Source organism: Mixophyes fleayi, chromosome 4, assembly GCF_038048845.1.
Source record: "Mixophyes fleayi isolate aMixFle1 chromosome 4, aMixFle1.hap1, whole genome shotgun sequence".
NCBI lineage: Eukaryota > Metazoa > Chordata > Amphibia > Anura > Limnodynastidae > Mixophyes > Mixophyes fleayi.
Window position 1 is genome coordinate 283,229,436 of NC_134405.1, and position 18,882 is coordinate 283,248,317.

General features: G+C 41.4%; 1 protein-coding gene and 1 long non-coding RNA gene across 4 annotated transcripts in view; one reads left to right on the forward strand and one right to left on the reverse strand.

Moving 5' to 3' along the window:
- The window catches only part of KCNIP1 (potassium voltage-gated channel interacting protein 1), a 692,067-nt gene that overhangs the window by 209,500 nt on the left and 463,685 nt on the right, over nucleotides 1–18,882 (reverse strand). The window lies entirely within an intron of this gene.
- Nucleotides 1,542–18,476, forward strand: LOC142150151 (uncharacterized). Its single transcript, XR_012691048.1, has 2 exons — nucleotides 1,542–1,637; nucleotides 18,091–18,476. It is a non-coding gene; the product is annotated as an uncharacterized LOC142150151 (long non-coding RNA).

Consider the following 18,882-nt stretch of genomic DNA (forward strand, 5'->3'; position numbering starts at 1 on the left):
TCAGTTATGTCTCCTATGACTACAGATCTTACTCTATATGTGTCACGCCTGAGCATCTGTCTGTACCCAGACTGGGTTGTGTCTCTGGAGCTGGACTGGTGACTATGTGGACAAAGCTAGGTGGCCTGATAATGTTCCTCTGCATGTAGTGAATGGACTGGTGCAGATGGTATTTACACTAGCAGGGGAGATCAAACAGGAACTGGATTGCTGGACCGGACTGTAATCTGAATGCTGTAACTGGAATGCTGGAAGAGGATTGCTGTAACCGTAATGCAACCGGAATACTGTAACCGGAATAAAACCAGAATGCTGGAAGAGAATTGCTGTAACCAGACTGGAACCGGAATGCTGTAACCGAAATGCTGGAAGTGGATTGCTGGAACCGGGCTGGAACCGGAATACTGGAAGAGGATTGCTGGAACCGGAATTGAACTTGAATGCTGGAATGAAACCAGATTGCTGAAATAAGACTCAAGCCAGAATGCAGACTGCACTGTCAGAGCTGGATTAATAGCAAGACTGAAGCAAGATAGATAGCAAGACTGCAAACTGCTAGGAACCAGGTTGGCATCTGAAATACAACGTTGCACTGGCAACAGGTAAGGACTCCAGGAAGTCCTTTTATAGTTGTTGTTGATTCCTGATTGGATACTAGACAATTAAATCACAGGTAGAGCGCTACTCGCAGAAGCAGCCTCAAAAGTGTGTCTAGGATGTCACCAACACATCCAAAAATATATAGTGTACAAAAATACACTTTACTTAAGGCGCTAATGCTGGAACCCCGGATTATATGTAGTTCCTATATGGATATCTACACACAAAAAAATATTTGCATTCACAGCTTATATATATGTAAGCAGAACAATAAACAGTGCACAATAGAAAATGCTTCAAAGAAATAGTCCACAAGTCCATAAAAAATGTCCCACATCAATCCCCTTAGATGATGGATTCTTATAAGACATCAAACGGTCAATCGATGTATGGGTTAAATTCTTTCTTATACGTCGTCCTCTTCAAAAGGATCTCCTCAAAGGGGTCTTTCTCAAGGTGCACATGCGTCCTTGAGAAAGACCCCTGGAGGGTCGAAACGCGTCGGTGTGGACTCTGTACATCTGACTGTTGTTGCCACTGCTTTGTGTAGAAGATAAAGGCCTTGTTACGCATCAAAGATCTTGTTATGTGCACTGATCTTCAGCTTGCTCTGGTAAGCAGCCATTTATATCAGTCCAGGATTTATGCATTCATGTTTTTATATTGTTATTTTAAATGAAAAAAATCCTGAGGAAAATGCACTATAAGAATTTTTTTTTCTCTATTATACATGTTGTCCTGATTGGAGACTGCAATCAGCTGGGTAGAAGCAGCACTCTGAGTTGCTGAGATGAATCAGGTGAATATATCCAAGATGGCAGCTCCCATGGACTGGTTTTGGAGGGAATCTGAAATGGAGGCTGCTATCACCTGATTGGCTGAGAGGAATCATGTGACCAATTCAAAGATAGCTGCGCCCATACTCTGATTCTGCAGGGAACTCTGGAGTGGAGACAGACTGAACAGCATCTTAAAGAGAGGTCTGAAACCAGCAGAGCCTGAGGACCGCAAGGACAACTTGGAAAGGCAGCGAAAAGGTAAGTGACAGAACCTGAGAGCCTGGTGTGTGACAATATGGAGTGATGAATGAATGAGGAATAGCTACAACTGTAATTTACACTGGTTTGTTACTTACAGTACATTGTTCAGTTGCTTACTCATGTTCCACTATCACATTACTTTATTAGCTTCTTATTGCTGAGGGCTTACACTTTTCTATACAAAGCACTTAATTAGCTGGGTGTTGACAAAATTGGGAGGGAGAGAATGGGACTAAAAAACTAATGAATTTTAAAACACAAGTGCACTTCAGTGTAATTTAATAGACTACAAAATCAAGGGACAGCCTATAAATGTCCAAAACTAAAATGGTAACAAGGATATTACCAACTTATCAATATACAAAGGTGAAAACACAGCTGCATTCACCTTACAAAAGCAACTTGTTGTTTACATTTGAAGCTTGTGTATTATAAAAAATGATGAGCCCTAAATAGATTGGATTCCACGATGTCATGTAGCAAGGTCCATCACCCTCTTCACAGTAAATCCTTTCCAATCTCCTACAGTACATAAAAAGACAAAATGTATGTGCTGCAATCTGGACATGCTGTACCCCATCCATAAGCCCAATCAGGCATCTTCTGTCAACATGCACTAATACATTAAGATAAACTGGATCTAAAAGCAGCTTATTCCTAGTTGATTATGATTAGAACCTGTGTACATTCAATTTATAAGTGCTGATCCCTTGTGAATTCTGGTTTAAAGAAAGGGAAAAATAAATACAATTATATCCCTGTTTGTCTATACCAAAAACTTTAAAGCTAAATATGTGTGCCATCACTTTACTAGAAAAAATGGTAATTAAAATGTTGGGATTGGCCTGTTTTTGTGAACATATCCTTTGTCTTAAATGATTATTCCCTATTTTTACCTTTGGGTTCCTGTAGATTGGAAGTAAAATATATGTATTCCAATATCTTACCAACCTAAAGCCTAATTCAATATATCTCCAGAAAACAATATGAAATTTGCTTCTGTAGACTAAACAAAAGGTCAAGTAAGATGGAGAGACCTTATGTGGATCGGCCAGATGAGCTGTTGACAGCATAGCAGTTGGGAGACAAGGTGATAGAGCTTACAGTACTAATCAGTGTAGGACTTGTTTACACTGACAAGTATTTCTTGTATAAACTAAATGTGTGCTGGTTGAGTTCAGTAAAGGACTAAGCTTTACCAAGAAATAGCCTTGTGCCCATTGTCATGAACGCGCTCCCAGCTTTCTTGACTTTGAGTGTTTACTGAATGGGCTTACATGCGATTCCAGCGCTCAATCTTTTTCTCACCTATCACACCTATAAAAATAAACTGAAATGGGCTGGCATTCAGAGGGGCAGTGTATATGCGAATATGGGGGGGGGGGGGGGGGGGGGAATGTCTCCTGGGTGTAAACTAGGGTTTGTTACAAAATATTCCAAAAGTTTTAACCTTTCTTAATTTTTCTCAGATATATATTCCAGAGACATAACTCCCCATTAATTAGGTATGGAAGCAGGGGCGTAAGTAGACATTTGTAGGCCCTATAGCAAAAATGTGGTACGGGCCACACCAATAGTGAGAACTTCTCATACATATGGGGTTTCCATATGTGTGCCCATAGCAGCTGCACCCCCTCCACTTACGATAGTTATGCCTTTGAATGTAAAATATGCTATGGCATTGACTAATCAAGTAGATGTACCACAAACAATTGCATTACATTTTCTTTAACATTCTTTGATTTGGGGTAAGTAATTTGAGATGGTCTTGTATAAGTTGAAAATGCTTTGTAATTGTGGTTTAAGTGAATTACAAATATAACCATAATAGTTTTTCTACATTCATTCAATGAAACTTCAGCAGTTTGAACGGTGGACATTAAATTAATGTGTAGTACATTTACCAATTAATTTTTCAATTCAAGAGCAGATTTAAAGATTTTTAAGTCTAGGTTTATTTGCTCAGCATGTTCTTACAATGGCTTGACAGCAAAGCCACATACTCTGCACCTCACTTTTTTTCTCTCTAATTGATTAAATGTGTGTTGACAGGCCTATTTAACTTCAGTAGAAAATAATAATAATAACACAGCTTCAGATTTGTAAACCATGTCCTAAAGCAATACTTTCTGAAGCTCTATTAATCTTTTTGTTTAGTACAAATTATAAGCACATCAGTATTTTGTTTGATTTTTATATTATTATGTAATATCTTATTTTTTTATTTTCAATTCTGCATTTGTTAAACATGAATCATTTGCATATCACAAAATATTTTTCCAATATTAAATTTACCATTAATTTATCTGCAGAAGGAGACTAGGGTGAGGTCGTCTACAGTTTTCACCTGCAGGTCCTAACAATTTCTCACCTCATTATCATTCTTTTCAAGAGCTATTTTTATGTCCTACAATTCTTCCATCTTCTCATGGAAATGAGGAATTATGCATTATTTTAGGGTATTGATAGGGCTGTTTCTCTCATGGGAGAATTTGATGCGACACAACGCTAGTAGTGGCAGAGATTATTCTTGTCTTTCAACAAGTCACCATACGACTACAACATTAATTGCAAATAAAACATCATGTGACACCAATCACCTGAATCTCCTCTTGAAGTCATTATCATTGCTGTCACTGGTAACCTGAGAATCAGATGTGTACAGTGGCGGATCCAGGGGGGGGGGGCGATCGGGGCGATCGCCCCCCCCCCCCCCCTAGCAGGGGCTTGCTGCCGGCGACTTCACACTGTGCAGGTCCGTTCAGCAGTGACAGTGTGCTGCCCGGCTGCTCTGATTGTGTTAGAAATTAGCCTTAGAAATTAGAAAGGGGGCGGGGCCTAAATCGCCCCCCCTAAAATCGCCCGGGGTATAGCAAAAGTCTGGATCCGCCCCTGGATGTGTAGGTTAGGGAGGATACTTTCTCCTTCTCCCCATTGCCACTACTCACTCTGCCAATCAGTGCTGATACTGCAGTGACTGCAGGGTGAAGTACAGGTGAATGGTGTCAGACTACGGTCCATCAGAAAACAATAATTGGGGGTGACATTCCTTTTAGTGATGCAACAGCCCTGGATATTTGTAAGCAGCAATTACTTACATTTGTGCTCTACATTGATTTTAAATACATTCCAAATTTTTGTTATGCTTGATGTAATTAGGCCTCGATTTGTGGGCGGATCTAAGGCAACATAATTTCATATGCGAAAGGCAGCTCTTTGTTTCAATGTCTTGTTTATCTTTGTTATTTTTTAAATAAAACAGATTTATTTATTTTCATACACATGGAGGTTGGGGCCATGTAGTTATATGGAAATGGGTTGGGGGAGGACAACATTTAGCTACATATCTGTGATACCACATTATTATTGTTGTTGAGTTAGGTAGTATAATGTGTTATCACATATACATTACAGTAAACAGGAAAGCCAGCCGAGACCCATGGATATGTTAGTCAAGAAATCAGTCAAAGCTCTAAATACTGCTGTGAAACAGGAGCTGACCTTGTACAAAGCCAAAATACGGCCCAATCATCACAAGATCAGTTCAAAAACTACAGTTAGTATAATTAATAGAAGAGTCCTCATTATGGGTGTGTGGAGAGATGAAAATGAAGTATTGATATATTTATCCTTTAGGGGTCTATTTATGTAGGGGTGCATTTATTTTTGCAGATAAGACACGCATTATGGATCAATTTTAGATCCTTATCATGCTAGGACAGCTCTTATCAGAGGGATATATCCAAATAAAAAACAACTTTGCTTCTGGATTATGTCTCCATCCTTACTTCCACACATATGTCAATAACTTGACATAGGGGGGGTCTGAAAAGATCACTCTATTCAACCCAATGTAGTACAGTGCCCATAGACTAACAATATTGATCAATATCTGCAATATCTCCTGCTTTGACCTATTTTTAAATAGCCCTGATCCTAATATTTGCCTTCATCGTGGTAAATAAATGCTTGATAAATAGGCTTTTTAATTATTAGCTTTACTTTACCTTTTATATGTTATCATAGAATCTTTTTAAACTGGAACCTTTCGATCCGACTTCAAACATAACTGTCACGGGCACTAGGAGTCTTTACCCAGGGATCACCAGATGGTAGGCTTACCAGAGCAATGTAGATGGTAATAGAGTACTCTGGTAGCTGGGTGATCACGGAACATGAAATGATGGCCGATGAGATGCTCAGGAAAGTCTATGACTAGCAACACTGGTAATAATGAGGTAATAATACACAAGGAACTGTATGGACAAGGACACGTGAAGGTAGTCAGTGGTCTGCGATAGCAAGTTGTACCACTGCTATAGTGAGGAGGAATGTCCAACAGAAACAAGGAGGTGATGAGAGTCAGCGGTCTGCGGGTAGCAAGTTGCACCGCTGTCTGAGTGAAGGAATGGAATCCAAGTGGAGGTATCCAGGTAGTCAGTGGTCTGCGGTAGCAAGTTGTACCACTGAATATATATGTGAGGAGGTGCACAGGGGAAGACTGCAACACAGGATATACACAGGCACCTTATACACGATCCACAGTAATATGCACAATATAGATATATATATGGATATAAATGACTGAGCAGGTCTGCAATCTAGAAAGTCTCTTGAAGTAGTCCAGCACAATGATAACACAGTCAATGATGGCAATAGACTCAGCGGATAGCAGACTCCAGAGAGAACCAAACACAGTCCAGCAAGATATGCAATACACAGCACAGTCAATGAGAAGTATGCATACCGTGGTTCAGCAGTAGCAGTCAGATGGGATTGCAGCGGTACCTGAGCGGCTGGAGACCGACTGGATAGGAAGTCCCTGGATAGGTGAGGCAGCGGTCTAGCAGGTGCAGCGCACAGGTGAGTAGACCGACAGGGACACGAATCCACAGGAGTCAGCAACACGTGGGACTGGACTCATAGGGGACCCAGGAGAATGGAGATGATCCAGCAGAGGGTAGTAGATGAGATACAAATCCAATGCTGACAGGAGGGTAGAGACCAGTGGAACACGTGAAGGCGTGGAGAGTGGATCAGCAGGAGATGGACGATAGCGCTGACCACAGCGGCAGGACTCAGCGGCACACGGAGGTAACCAGTAGCAACCACAGGAACCAACAGCGATGGGAAACAGGAGTGCAGCGCAGGGCAGGAGCTGTAGATCACGAAGTGTAGCAGATGGTAATGAAAGCGGCAGTCTCGAGGAAGTCACAGCAAAGATGAGATGAGACTGTAGTGCACGGAGGCAGCGGATAGTAATCAGCTGGCAGTCACGATGTTGAACACAGGCGAGTTGCAAGCAGGAGACTGTAGTGCACGGAGGCAGCGGATAGTAGTCAGCTGGCAGTCACGATGATGAACACAGGCGAGTTGCAAGCAGGAGGCTGTAGTGCACGGAGGCAGCGGATAGAAATCAGCAGACAGACTTGATGAGAAACAGGTGAGTGAAGTAAAAGCTGGAGTGCACGGAGGCAGCGGATAGCAATGAGCAAACAGTCACGTTGATATAAAATAACGTTGAAGTGGTTTAGAAGACTGTAGTGCACGGAGGCAGCGGATAGGAATCAGCAAACAGTCCTGATGATACAGTTGATGGTAGAAGTGGTATGGGAACCACAGGAATAGAAGTGGCTTGGAAACCACAGGAATCAGCAGCGCTGAATACACGAGGAATACAGGAACACCTTCAGAGACTCATGAGGAATGAGACTCCAAGATCAGGCAACGTGGTGTTGACCACAGGTGCTTAATATAGGGAGGTTGCCTGATCTGCCAATTGAGTTAAAGGGGTATACACTGAAGTATAGAAAAGGGCTGCGCATGCGCAGACCCTCAGGATGGTGGACGACCACGGTTCCTAAATGTCCGGGAAGAGGCACTCACGGTCCGGTGAGTGACAGTACCCCCCCTTTTAAAGGTGGGCACAGAACGCCTGGAACCGGGCTTGTCCGGATTTTTGGAGTAAAACTTCTTCAAAAGGGCAGGAGCATTAAGATCTTCAGCTTTGATCCAAGAGCGCTCCTCAGGACCAAAGCCCTTCCAATGAACGAGGAAGTGGAGGACTCCTCGCGAAATTTTTGCATCTAGTACCTCAGTAATCTCAAAATCCTCCTCCTGATGAACTTGAACTGGCTGCGGAGCTGAGGGAGGAGTTGAAAAACGATTGATAATAAGAGGTTTGAGCAAAGATACATGGAAGGCATTAGAAATCCGAAGACTCTTAGGAAGAAGGAGTTTCACACATACTGGATTGATAACTTGAATGATCCTATATGGACCAATAAAACGAGGGGCGAATTTCATGGATGGAACCTTCAAACGAATATTTTTTGTGGATACCCAGACACGATCTCCAATTTTTAGTGGTGGAATAGCCCGCCTCTTCTTATCAGCGAAAGATTTATATTTGACAGATGTCTTCTTTAAACAGGTTCTGACCTGAGACCAGATATTTTTAAAGGTCTGACAAACAGTTTCCACCGCAGGAACTTGGGTGGGCGGGAGGGCAGGAAATTCCGGAAAAGACGGATGGTGACCGTAGACCACAAAAAATGGAGTTTTGGATGATGACTCATGGTACATGTTGTTATGGGCGAACTCAGCCCAAGGGAGTAACTCTACCCAGTTGTCTTGATTGGCTGATGAAAATATCCTTATAAAAGTCTCAAGATCTTGATTGACACGTTCGGTTTGTCCATTGGATTGCGGATGGTAAGAAGATGAGAGTGCTAATCGTATGCCCAAGGTTTTACAAAGGGCTCGCCAGAATCTGGACACGAATTGTACTCCTCTATCAGACACAATCTCAGATGGACATCCATGGATACGGAAGATCTCTTTAATGAAATGTTCAGCCAGGATAGACGAGGAAGGCAAACCAGACAGAGGGATGAAATGAGCCATCTTCGAAAATCTGTCCACTACCACCCAAATAGTGTTATGGTTCTTACTAGGTGGTAAGTCAGTAACGAAATCCATACTAATATGGGTCCATGGTTTGGACGGAATGGGTAGTGGTCGCAGCAACCCTGCTGGGGTTCTGCGGGAGGATTTGAATTGCGAACATAATTCACAGGAAGCAATGAACTCTTTGACGTCTCTCCTCATTGAAGGCCACCAGTAACTTCGAGAGAGGATCTCAAAAGTCTTGTGTTCACCGGCGTGTCCAGAAAAACGAGAGGCATGGAACCACGAAAGGATTTTCCTCCTTAGAGTAGGAGGCACGAGGGTCTTCCCAAATGGTAGCGTTTTGGTGGATGAAGCAGCCAGTGAGATACATTTGGGGTCAAGAATGGTATGGTTGGAAACCTCTTCTATATCAGAGGACGTAACAAAGGCTCTAGATAAGGCATCAGCTTTTTTGTTCTTGGCAGCTGGTTTGAAGGTAATTATTAATTCAAAACGGGAAAAGAAAAGAGACCATCTTGCTTGACGAGGATTCAAGCATTGGGCAGACTGGAGATATGACAAGTTCTTATGATCCGTGAAGATCGTCACCGGATGGCGAGCTCCCTCCAACAAGTATCTCCATTCCTCTAATGCGGCTTTGATAGCCAGTAATTCCTTGTCTCCGATGGTATAATTCTTCTCTGCGGGTAGGAGACCCCGAGAATAGAAGGCACAAGGGTGGAATTTTTGCTGTTCCGAGCGTTGGGAGAGAATAGCTCCTAAGCCCACATTAGAGGCATCTACTTCTAGGAAGAAGGGGAGTGTCACATCAGGCTGACGAAGGATTGGAGCCGAAGAGAAGGACTCTTTTAATGTTTGAAAGGCTTGAATAGCCTCAGTTGACCATTGCTTAGGATTAGCCCCTTTTCGAGTCAGGGCCACAATAGGAGATGCAATGGAAGAAAAGTCTTGAATGAAGCGTCTATAGTAATTGGCAAAACCTAAAAAACGCTGGATCGCACGAAGAGTAGTTGGCTGGGGCCAATGTAGTACAGCATTTACTTTGTCAGGATCCATCTTCAGACCAACTCCGGAAACAATATACCCCAAGAATGGAATCTGGGGTAATTCGAATGAACATTTTTCTAATTTACAGAACAATGAATTTTTCCGTAGCCTGGAGAGGACTTCTGCCACATGTTGGTGGTGAGAAGGCAGGTCCTGTGAAAAAATCAATATGTCGTCCAGGTAGACGACGACACATACATATAATAAGTCCCGAAAAATCTCATTGATGAAGCCCTGAAAAACAGCGGGGGCATTACATAGCCCGAAAGGCATTACCAGATATTCGTAATGCCCATCTCTGGTGTTAAACGCTGTCTTCCATTCGTCACCGGAACGGATTCTGATTAAATTGTAGGCACCACGAAGATCCAACTTAGTAAAAATACGGGCTCCCTTGATGCGGTCAAATAGCTCAGTGATCAACGGAATGGGATACCGATTCTTGATAGTAATGGCGTTGAGTCCACGAAAATCTATACAAGGGCGTAATGATCCATCCTTCTTTTTGACAAAGAAGAACCCAGCTCCAGCGGGCGAGGTGGAAGGTCGAATGAACCCACGCTGGAGGTTCTCCCGTATATATTCGGATGTAGCTTGAGTTTCAGGTAACGAGAGTGGATAGACCCGGCCCCTGGGAGGAGTTTTGCCAGGAAGAAGATCAATCGGACAATCCCAAGAACGATGAGGAGGAAGACGTTCAGACTGAGCTTTATCAAAAACATCGGTAAATGAAGCATATTGAGGAGGGAGTCCCGGTGAAATAGCTGAGATGGAAGCTTGCTGTACCTTGAGAGGAATGACTTGGCAAAGGCAATGATGGTGACATTCAGACCCCCAAGACGTGACTTGAGGGGTGCGCCAGTCAATCCGGGGAGAGTGACACTGAAGCCATGGAAGGCCTAGGACAATCGGACTTGTCGTCACAGGAAGAATTAAAAACGATATCTCTTCATGGTGCAGAGCACCAATCTGAAGGGTTACTGGAGACGTACTCTGGGTGATGAGACCGTTGATGAGACGTGATCCATCGATAGCCGTCACAGTAATGGGAGTTTTTAAGGTAATCACTGGTAGAGACCATTGATTTACTAACGATTTGGAAATAAAATTTCCTGCTGCTCCGGAATCAATCAATGCCTGTGACTCAAAGGTTTTGGTAGCAAAGGAGATAGTCACATCAAAAGCGCAGACTTTAGATTTCATAGACGATGGAGAGGACTCCAGGGACCCTAACTTCACCTCTCCAGAACTAGTTAGGGCCTGGCATTTCCCGATCTTTTAGGGCAGGAGCTGAGGACATGAGTGGAATCAGCACAATAGATACAGAGTCTATTCTTGACTCTTCGTTTCCTCTCCTCAGAAGATAACTTGGAACGTCCTATCTCCATGGGAATCACAGCAGGTGACACTGGACGAAATTGAGGGTTAGAGCGAAGAGGTGCTTTAGCAGAAGTCGTTCTCTCAGCCTCTCTTTCACGAAATCTCATATCAACACGATGGCATAGAGAGATCAAATCTTCAAGTGACGAAGGAAGCTCTTGAGTAGTCAGTGCATCTTTAATTTTATCGGAAATCCCCTGCCAGAAGGCGGCAACTAGGGCTTCAGTGTTCCACTGAAGTTCAGAGGCTAAGATCCTAAATTGAATGACGTACTGGCCTACAGTATGAGATCCTTGTCGCAGACGGAGGATGCTGGAAGCAGCGGAGGTCACACGACCTGGTTCATCGAACACACTTCGAAATGTAGAAATGAATTTGGCACTATCTTGTAATATTGGATCGTTCCTCTCCCACAGAGGGGAGGCCCAAGCCAGGGCTTGTCCTGAAAACAAAGAGATAAGATAGGCCACTCTGGAACGATGGGTAGAAAAATTTTGAGGTTGGAGCTCAAAATGGACTGAACATTGGTTAAGGAAACCCCTACAAGTTTTGGGGTCTCCATCGTACTTTGACGGAGTAGGCAGGTGAAGCGTGGAAGCTGTAGACACCTGGGATGGCAATGGGGAAACGGAGGAAAGCACAGGAGCTTCAGTAGTAGCTGTCACAGTCTGTCCAGATGTTCCTTGGGAGGTTAATGACTGATAACACTGAAGTAACAGCTGTTGGCGGGCATCCTGTTGTTCCACACGGCTAACCAGATGTTGCAGCATCTCTTTGGCGGTAGGTTCCGCATCTGGGTCTGTCATGGCCTGATCTTACTGTCACGGGCACTAGGAGTCTTTACCCAGGGATCACCAGATGGTAGGCTTACCAGAGCAATGTAGATGGTAATAGAGTACTCTGGTAGCTGGGTGATCACGGAACATGAAATGATGGCCGATGAGATGCTCAGGAAAGTCTATGACTAGCAACACTGGTAATAATGAGGTAATAATACACAAGGAACTGTATGGACAAGGACACGTGAAGGTAGTCAGTGGTCTGCGATAGCAAGTTGTACCACTGCTATAGTGAGGAGGAATGTCCAACAGAAACAAGGAGGTGATGAGAGTCAGCGGTCTGCGGGTAGCAAGTTGCACCGCTGTCTGAGTGAAGGAATGGAATCCAAGTGGAGGTATCCAGGTAGTCAGTGGTCTGCGGTAGCAAGTTGTACCACTGAATATATATGTGAGGAGGTGCACAGGGGAAGACTGCAACACAGGATATACACAGGCACCTTATACACGATCCACAGTAATATGCACAATATAGATATATATATGGATATAAATGACTGAGCAGGTCTGCAATCTAGAAAGTCTCTTGAAGTAGTCCAGCACAATGATAACACAGTCAATGATGGCAATAGACTCAGCGGATAGCAGACTCCAGAGAGAACCAAACACAGTCCAGCAAGATATGCAATACACAGCACAGTCAATGAGAAGTATGCATACCGTGGTTCAGCAGTAGCAGTCAGATGGGATTGCAGCGGTACCTGAGCGGCTGGAGACCGACTGGATAGGAAGTCCCTGGATAGGTGAGGCAGCGGTCTAGCAGGTGCAGCGCACAGGTGAGTAGACCGACAGGGACACGAATCCACAGGAGTCAGCAACACGTGGGACTGGACTCATAGGGGACCCAGGAGAATGGAGATGATCCAGCAGAGGGTAGTAGATGAGATACAAATCCAATGCTGACAGGAGGGTAGAGACCAGTGGAACACGTGAAGGCGTGGAGAGTGGATCAGCAGGAGATGGACGATAGCGCTGACCACAGCGGCAGGACTCAGCGGCACACGGAGGTAACCAGTAGCAACCACAGGAACCAACAGCGATGGGAAACAGGAGTGCAGCGCAGGGCAGGAGCTGTAGATCACGAAGTGTAGCAGATGGTAATGAAAGCGGCAGTCTCGAGGAAGTCACAGCAAAGATGAGATGAGACTGTAGTGCACGGAGGCAGCGGATAGTAATCAGCTGGCAGTCACGATGTTGAACACAGGCGAGTTGCAAGCAGGAGACTGTAGTGCACGGAGGCAGCGGATAGTAGTCAGCTGGCAGTCACGATGATGAACACAGGCGAGTTGCAAGCAGGAGGCTGTAGTGCACGGAGGCAGCGGATAGAAATCAGCAGACAGACTTGATGAGAAACAGGTGAGTGAAGTAAAAGCTGGAGTGCACGGAGGCAGCGGATAGCAATGAGCAAACAGTCACGTTGATATAAAATAACGTTGAAGTGGTTTAGAAGACTGTAGTGCACGGAGGCAGCGGATAGGAATCAGCAAACAGTCCTGATGATACAGTTGATGGTAGAAGTGGTATGGGAACCACAGGAATAGAAGTGGCTTGGAAACCACAGGAATCAGCAGCGCTGAATACACGAGGAATACAGGAACACCTTCAGAGACTCATGAGGAATGAGACTCCAAGATCAGGCAACGTGGTGTTGACCACAGGTGCTTAATATAGGGAGGTTGCCTGATCTGCCAATTGAGTTAAAGGGGTATACACTGAAGTATAGAAAAGGGCTGCGCATGCGCAGACCCTCAGGATGGTGGACGACCACGGTTCCTAAATGTCCGGGAAGAGGCACTCACGGTCCGGTGAGTGACAATAACCCTATGATCGATATATATGAAACTCTGAACATGTACAGGATTGTTCCAAATCACTTCCTACACTTTCTGCATAATAACTCTTTATACCCTTTTCAGTCTTGCTTCTGCTCAGCAGAATGAAGAACACTAATTACACATATTTACCAATGTCATTACCTGTTCATAAACCAGGTCCCTTTGCCACCTCTGTGATTAACACTTGTGCCCCCACAATAGTTTTCTGCGAACAGTTATTACTATATTGTTTGGCACCACTTTAAAAATAACATCCAGCATATGGGTGTGATATATATCTTCAACATTTACATGATCGACATTATATGGTCGACACCATAATATAGACATGGTTGGAAAGTCGACAATAGTAACAATTACAGTGTTATTAGGTTGACAGTTTTAATGCAGACAGTAGTATAAGGTCAGCAATTCAAATGTAGACAGTATTATTAGGTTGTCAATAATATCCCTATCCCTAACGCTATTCCTATCCTTAAGCCAAACCCTATCCCTGACATACCCTATCCCATATTATACTGTTTACATTCGAACTGTCAACCTAATAACCTAATTTAACTGTCTATATTCGAATTGTTGATCTAATAGTAATGTCTAGATTTCAATTGTTGACCTCAAAATAGTGTCAACATTTGAATTGACGATCTAATGTTGTCAACTTTCTGAATGTCGACCACATTAATGTCTAGCCATCGCCTGCATACCCAGCATATAGTAAAGTGAAAATACAACAAATGTTCAACATATTACACAGTCCCATTGAACAGGATATAACTTCAATGAGTACACAATATAATACAGCACAGATAAATAGCTAAACACAATTCAAATTTTACACCGGGTAAACACACTTTAATCAACCTTGATAAAGAATACTTGATATTCGAAGCGCGTTGGTTAACTAGGAAGACCTTGCTTCTGGACTACCCCAAGATTCAACTTTTGATGGTGTGGAAACGGATGAACATCGGGTAAACCCACTTCTATTCCCTTTTGAAATGCTATTTGAATTCTACATTGGGGTACGCTCCTAGAAGCACATCAAATTTTGTATATTGTTTTAAATATTCTAAATAAAACGGTATTATGCTATGATTGTTTTTCTGCATATATCTCTTATCGTTGGAGTTTTCTGTGGAAGAAAATTTCGGATGTACCATCAGATGGTTGTGTGATGAGCTGTGCCTAAAGAAAGCGTCTTGTAAGCGTTTACCCTGCGGGGACCCCTTCACGTGGTTATTGACATCAGTTGTCCACATAGATCACAATTGGAAGAGGGACTAATCATCTGAAGGCACTTTAAACATCTATCCACCTGTTGGGACTGTACTACTCTATGTGTGTATTATTTTATGTGTTACAGCTATCCATATATGCTGGCATTCCACTGCATGTGATTCCTCTAGCGCCGTGAGTTACACTTTTCTGTTATATACACATTCATCAAGCCATGTACACATTCTTGACAGTTAGACTACTGGCAGAGTGTACTCAATATAATTTGTGCTATTCGGAAACATAGTATCCTTTCATTTTCTAAGTTTGACTATGTGATTTTCCGCTTACCTCCATTCCTCTCCTCACATCATCACACTGCACCTGCCACAAGAAGCCCTGTCTCCACTTATATAATGACAAAACAGATTTGAAATTTTATCAAATTTCTCTACTTCAATGTCCACTTGTTTGTGGAACAATCTCGAATTGACCCTGATTCAAATTTGCATTCAAAGTTTGTGGCACATTAGCAGTTGAAGAATCACTGTTTGAGTTTGAAGTTTGTGTTTGAAGTTGTTATTAAAATTAGTGACATTAAATTATTTTAAACCATAGTTTTAAAATATTTTCAAAATAATTAAAAAGCATGAAAGACTGACCGTTAAAACAGACACAATAGTTCAGTTTACGCTAAAAAAAATAATTGGCTTGAACATTGGTGAATAGGCACGAATATGGTCAAACCAACTCGAGCATGAATACACCTGTTCAATTGAAAATTGGAGTCGATATGGTACTCACACACTAGTCAAATGTACCTTAAAAATCATAAGTTTTGAGGAGCCTCAGGAAACGTATAGGTAGGAAGGGGCCTTAGATTACTTTTTACCCTGTGTGAAATCATAATTTGCTGGCTCATCAAGGATAACAAAAGAAATACAACTACAGAGCACAGAGGGATATTAACCAGGTATGTAAAAGTCAGGAAAATATTATGTGGCTACAGCATTTTTTGACATGTAAATTAGGGACATCTGTTTTTATATACGTATTGACAGAGGTCTATCAATGCATACATAGAAACTGCATCAGCAAGCTCAGTTAGCTAAATTATATTCCCATAAAAACCCACCAAACAACAGAGGGTACACAACATTACACCTACACTACAAAATAAAACAGGTATTACAGTACAATTGTGGCAGGGTTGGAGATTACTGTTCTGAAAAATATTTTTGGGGACATTGTCATACAAATCTAATGACAGCCATGATTTGAAAGTGAGAGATGTGCATGTTTCAAAGTCATTATTTTCTTGTTTAGTCATTTCAGGAGAATGCTATTTTTAATTTCCCTAACACAATAAAATCTTCCCATGTTTAACAACAATTCATTTCATACCCTACTCTGTGATATATACAATAATAGCATTATGTCTAAGAGCTACAGTTTCTCACAAAATCCAAAGATATAACATTAACTGGCTCCTAACTAAAACAAAGTGGCTGGTAAAATGTGCATGTGGTAAGAAACACTACAGAATATGTTTATTAAAAATACAGGGTAATGGAATGAATGCAGGTTTAGCACTTGCTGATCGCTTGTCAGGAGAGGTTTGACCTGCCTTTTCTTTTTTTTTAACAGCAGTAGGGAAGTAGACTATAGCAATTATATGGCTGCAGCCTACTTAATAATTCACAATATTTCTTAAATAAGCAGAACAAGTATGTTCCTTGTAAGTTGTATTGTCGATTTAGCAGGGCAAAGCATATTAGTCTACCCTCATTTGGAACCTTTGGAACACAAGAGACAAGCCAAATTTCCAACATTAGTCCCCGATTATTGACAAATGTCCAACATTAGTCCCCGATTATGTTCTAGGTATGTATTCTGCATACCTAGAGGCCTGTTTATGAACCTCCGAAAAGTTTAAATCCCCTTAAAATAGGAACTGCGAAAATGTCCTATTTACAATAAATTTTGAGCTTGACCCGACAGCTGATTCCATCTGAAGATGGCATTAGCAATTCTATCCTATGGGTAGAGCATCACAGGAAAGGGATCTTTGTGCTCCGATCCATTGCAAATTTGCAAAGCCTATCAGAATGTGTAAGTAAAGTGATCGCGATTGCAATCTCTTTGCTATAGATTATTCAACGGGACAGGCTTCTATCAGTGCCACTGTCCCAGCTGAAGAATTTTAATAAATAGTAGAGCTAAAACATTTCTTATAGTTGTGATAAGAAATTATAATTTATGTGAAAAAAATGTGATAGGCCAGAAATAAACCCCCTAGTATTTACTTATATATATATATATATATATAAATATATATATATATATATATATATATATATATAGCTTTAGCCCAGGCTTCTTTTCCTTTTAGACCCTCCCATCTCACACCTCTGTTCAAATTAATGTGACGGACAGAATGCTGTTTGAAGTGTGCACTGTTGTTTATTATTTATTTAATAAAAACTTTAATAAATATATTATAAGAAACATGTAATATTAACAACCATACCATTGAACAAAAGTATGATAATTATAACCCAAATCTTTTCTTTCCACAATTTAATTTTCTCTCTCTTTTATCATACAGTTTTACTATTCACAAATTTGTACTTGCTCCACTCAGACTTAGTCCATGTCCTCAACCTTAAAACATTAAATAGGCCGAAACTGGTAAAGAGACATATATAGAAAGCAGATATAGTAGTTTGAAGCAATAGCAACACTCGAAAATCTGTTGTAATGTCTACCAAATTAGAAATTATGTAGCATATAATAGTCACTTCATAATAACCTTTTACTTATGTTTTCAATATGCATTTTATTTGTGATAAAATAAATGGTATGGTTTGATAATTCCTAATATGATTGCTTTCACGCAAATTGATAGATGCACATCTGCAGACAGATAAAGTTCTTGGACTGCAAACTTTAATAAACATTTAAAGGAAATGCAAGAGATTCTACAGTAGGTAGTGGATACTTTATATCACAGAGGAGGTGAGTGGACTAAAGGTGAACACTGTGCTATGGTACAGATTAAGGAGTTTGATAAGAGGTGTCTCATTCAATATGAAGAGTAGTGATTTAAAAGAAATCTCTCACTGTATAAAACATATTCCATGGCTTTCAAATTATTTATTTTATTGTTTATTTTTGTCAAAGCAATAATAAATAATAATGATTTTCATTAATATTATTTTTTAGTTTTCCCATCACCAAGATAGAGGCACCAAAGTAAACTGTCCACGTGGAGCTAAGCTATTTCTACAGATCCCTATAGATCAGCGATTGGCAACAAGAAACCCTCTGAGCCTTCATCAGCAGCCCCTGCTCATTCCTGCTTTATTGTCAGTTTTGATTGTTATAGTTTGTAACATTTGTTTAAAATGCCTGCTGATATATTATTACAAACCGGGGTCTATTTCTTTGAATAAATGTATTGTTTTAATTGAGATTAAAATAAATGTGCAGAGCTTTGAAGGTTGAAGGGCCGCCCATGTGGCCACTGAAATATATTATGTTGCCTATATGTGCTATAGTTTATTCTGAGGATGGCTAATAGATATACCTTAAAAAACATACCAACAGTACTGAATTTTCGGTGACTGTTTGAGGCTCAGAGTGTGAAGTGCTAATCTAATTACTGCGCAGGTTCAAGAGTCAAAGAATAATGTATTAGCAGTTCAGCTCAGCACTCTCTCATTGGAATGAGCATTATTAATGATCCCGACATGGTATGTATATTGGGAAAATTTCTACTTTATGTGTTTGTGTAAGAGGTAGTCAATGATGATATCAGATATTCAGTGTATAATCACAACTTCCTATTTCTTTTTTTGCTCAGCAAATGCAGTAGAATTGTAATTGTAACCTATTCTTATTCATCCTGACAATTCAGCAGCATCAGAAGTCTGAATTTTAATATAAATGTATTCTGAGCTAAACCAGCACAGTATTAAATTGGGGCTGTTTTGTAAAAACTTGAGCATATGATAG